The following is a 4607-nucleotide window of genomic DNA, read 5'->3' as shown; positions in this document are numbered from 1 at the left end:
GCATAAGGAATATAGTCAATAATATTGTAATAACTATGTATGGTTATTACAATATGGGTGGGTTCTAGATTTATCATGGTGATCAGTTCATATGTTATATAAATGATCACTATGTTGTACACCTGAAACAAGTATGTCTGTTAATTGGAAATGAAAAAAAAATTTACTAAATAAGTAAATAAATAAAAGTATTCAGTAGCTTACTTTCAACTGTTTATCAACTGTATATGCTTGTTCCTTAGGCTTCTCTTACTGCATATTTCTCTATTTATTTGCATTGTTATCCAGAAAACATAGTATCAAGATTTTACTGGTCCAGTTAATAATTATTGAACAGATCTGAAAAGAAATTGACGGCAGAGATAATTTTACTTTTTAACCATGTTTCCTTTTAATCATGATTATTATTAAACACGACTTGGTTATGAATCTTCAAAGCAGTTACTTCCTGAAATTAAACTTAATACATGAGCATTTTGGACCAAATCCCTCTGGACATTCTCAGTTGTTGTGTAAGAAAAAATTATTGTTCTCTGCATGTGTCTTCGAAGAGTCTGAAAGGCCACTGTGTAATCATCTTAAGTGTGGCCTGTTAAGGCAATGGCACACACATGCACAAAACACAATATAAACACAGTTATGGGGGCTGAGAAAATTAACTAAATTTGTAGGATATGAGTCTATAACAAGTTCATTAAAAATGAAAAAATTATGTATCTTCACATACTTCTTATTATCTTAAGGAGATAATTTTTAAATGCATGTCAGGAATTGTAGAATCATTTACTTATGAGGGATAAATAAGAAAAATGGTAGCAAAAATATATGAAAAATACTTATTTTTAGTTATCAAAGCAATTTAAAAAGTGAGGTATCATTTTGTATTTGACAAAAAACTAGAAGATGAATATGAATTGATATAAGTGCATAGAAATACTTTTATACTTATTTTTGCAGCTTCATTAAGACATTGATGTATAATAAACTGCACACATTTAAAGAATATAATTTGATGAGTTGTAACATACCTGGCATACCTGTGAAGCCATTGTCATATCAAAATAATGAACATATCCATCACCCTCAAGAAGTTCCTTGTGCTTCTTTGTAATTGATTCATCTCTCTTCTCCTGTCTTCGGTTAGTGATCTGCTTTCTGTCACTATAAATTATACAACATTTAATGAAATTTTATGTAAAGATAATCATAGAGTATGCTCTCACTTATTGTCAGTCAGCATGTTTATTTGAAGATTCATTCATGTTGTGTATATCAACAGTTTATTCCTTTTTATTGCTGAGTAGTATTTCATTGTATGGCTATACCACAAGTTATTTACCATTTGCTGATGGACATTTGAGGTTTATTTATTTATTTTTTGAGCTATATAAAGCTGTTTTGAATATCAGTGAACAAATACTTACATGGACATATGTTTTCATTTCTTGGATAAATACATTGGAGTGGAATGGATAGGTCACATTGCCTTTAACTTTTTAAGGCACCGACAAACTATTTTCCTGAGTGAAACTGTTTTCAGCAGTCTATGAAAGTTCCAGTTGTTCCACATTCATGCTAACACTTGGTGTGAACGTTTGGGGGTTTTATTTATTATTTTTAACTTTAGCTATTTATAATAAGTATGTAGTGGTATCTCACTGTGCTTTTATGTAAGTTCTCCAACTGTTTCTTTTAATCAAAATTCTTTTGGGTATTCTAGGTCCTTTGCATTTCCACATATATTTTAGAATCAGTAAAATAATTTTTACCAAAATGCCTGACGGAATTTTTACTAGAATTGGATTAAATCTGTAGATCATTTGGGAAGAATTGACACCTTGGCAATAGCGAATCTTCTGAACCAACAAAAAATAGGTTATCTCTCCATTTATTTAGGTCTCCTTTAATTTCTCTTATCAATGTTTTCTACTTTTCAGTGTATAAGCCTTGTATGTGGTTAGTCAAATATATGTCTAATTTCATTTTTTTTGGTGGCATTACAAATGGTATTTTTTATATTGATTTAATTTTAATTTCCAATGGTTGTTTGCTGGTATAAATAAATACAATTAGCTTTTGTTTATTGACCTTGCATCCTGAAATCCTTCTAAGCTCATTTATTAGTAGCCTCTTTTGAAGATGTTTTAGGAATTTTTACGTAGACAATTGTATTGTCTGTAAATAAATATAATTTTATTTATACATTTCCAATCTGCATGCTTTTATTTATTTTTTAATATCTCATTGCACTGTTTAGGACCTTTAGGACCATGCTGAATAAAAGTCAATGGAGCAGAAATATCTGTCTCATTTCTGGTCTTGGGGAGAAAGCAGTCAGTTTTTCACTAATTGTCGATTTTAATGTATATGCTCTTTATCAGGTGAAGGAAATTCCCTTCTATTCCTAGTTTGCTGAGAGGTTTTATTGTGAGTGGACATTGGATTTTGTCAAATGCTTTTCCTGCTTCTATTACAATGATTTGGTGTTTCTTTTTTAATCGATTAAATCAATGTTTAATTGAAGTGATAGATTTTGAATGTTAGACCAATCTTGAATTTCTGAAATCACACCTGGTCATGATGTCATATGCATTATTATATTGTTGGATTTGATTTACTAATACTTTAAAGATTTTTGCATCTATGTTCATGAGGAATATTGGTCTGTAATTTTCTTTTCTTATAATGTTTTCATTTGGTTTTGGAATCACAAGGATGCTGCCTTCATAGTCTGAGTTAGGAAGCGTTCTCTCTTTTCATTTCTACATGAATATGTAAGAGTTTATGTAGACTTGGTATTATTTATTATTTAAATATTTAGTAGCATTCATTAGTAAAGGCATCAAGGTCTGGACTTTTCTTTTTTATAGAAGTTTTAGATTACAAGTTAAATGAATAGATATAGAAATATTCAGTTTGTTTCTTGATTAGGCTTTGGTGTTTTGTATCTTTAAGAAATTTGTCCTTTTCATCTAAATCATTGCATTTCTTGGCATAAAATTGTTCACAGTACTTTGATATTTCAATTATATTCGTATGCTTCTACTGTCATGAAATGTGTAGTGATTTCACCTCTAATTCTTGATATTGGTAATATGGGTCTTTTTTCTTGATGAGTCTGATCAAAGGATTTTATTGATCAATTTTGTTGATCTTTTCAAAGAAATTATTTCTCTATTTTTTATTTTCCAGTTTATTTTTTCCCAGACTAATCTTTATTAATTTCTTTCTGTTTACTTTAGGTTTCGTTTATTCTTTCTTGTTTTTTTTTTTCATGTATAATATAGAAACTCAAAACATTTATTTGAGACTCTTATTCTTTTACTTCTAATTTAGACATTTAGTGCTACAAATTTACCTCTAAGCATAGCATTAGCTAAATCCCACAAATTTTGATGTTATTTTAATTTTCATTCAGTTCAAAAATTTTAATTTCACCTGTGATATCATTTTTGACCTATAGTTTGTTTAGAAGTTTGTTGTTTAATTTCCAGCTATATAGAGATTTTCTAGAGGCCTTTCAGTTAATGACTTTCTAAATTCAATTATTGTGGTCAGAGAACATAATTTATATGTTTTGAATCCTTAATATTTGTTTAAAGAAACTTTTTTATGGCCCAGAATATAATCTGTTTTTGTAAATCTTCTATGAAACTAATGTGTATCCTTCGGTTATGATATGGAGTGTTCTATAAATGTCAGATCAAGATAATGGATAGTGTTATGAGTCTTATAAACCTTAATGATTTTCTGTCTACTTATTCAATCACTTATTGAGGAATGGGCATTGAAATCTTTGACCATGTGTGGATCGGTCTTTTTTTTCCTCTTTCAGTTTTATCATTTTCTGCTTCATGTATTTTGAAGCCCCATTATTAGGTTAATAAACCTTTAGGATTTTTATGTAATCTTGATGAATTGACACCTTTATCATTCTGAAATAACTGTCCTCATCATCCTTATGTTAACAATATGCCTTGCTCTGAAATATATTTTGTTTTATGTTAATTATACCACTTCAGCTTTTTAAACTGGTTTTAGTATGGTACACCACTTTATATCCTTTTATTTTAAATCCTTTTGGGTCTTTATATTAAAGCGTGATTCTTGTTAGCAGCATATGGTTGGGTCTTGCTTTTTTATGCAGTCCGGCAACCTCTGTCTTTTAATTGGATCATTTGAAATATTTACATCTAATATTATTGTTAATATTATTAGGTTTAAGTCTATCATCTTGCTCTTTATTTTCTGCTGGCTTTTTTCTCTTCTATTTTCTTTTAGATTATTTTTTATGATTCCATTTTAGCTCTTTTATTGACTTGTTTTGTTCTTTTAGTGGTTGATTTAGGGTTTTTCAAAAATACATATGCATTTTTAACTTGCTACTTATTTAAAGTGAGATATCATTCTATCATTATCAGATTGCCAAGAATTAAAAAGGAAAGATCTGAACTGATGTAAATAGGAGACTATAAATACTCTTATACTTTTAGTAGGAATAAGAATGGATACCATCTTTCTGGGGTGCAATTTGGCAGTAGTATCAAACACTCTAAGATAATCCATTTGACACAATAGCTCTACTTTAGGAAGTTAAAGCGAAAAAA

This window comes from Pteropus alecto, unplaced genomic scaffold, assembly GCF_000325575.1.
Source record: "Pteropus alecto unplaced genomic scaffold, ASM32557v1 scaffold171, whole genome shotgun sequence".
In the NCBI taxonomy this organism is placed as follows: Eukaryota; Metazoa; Chordata; class Mammalia; order Chiroptera; family Pteropodidae; genus Pteropus; species Pteropus alecto.
Note: the sequence above shows the minus strand (reverse complement) of the source record.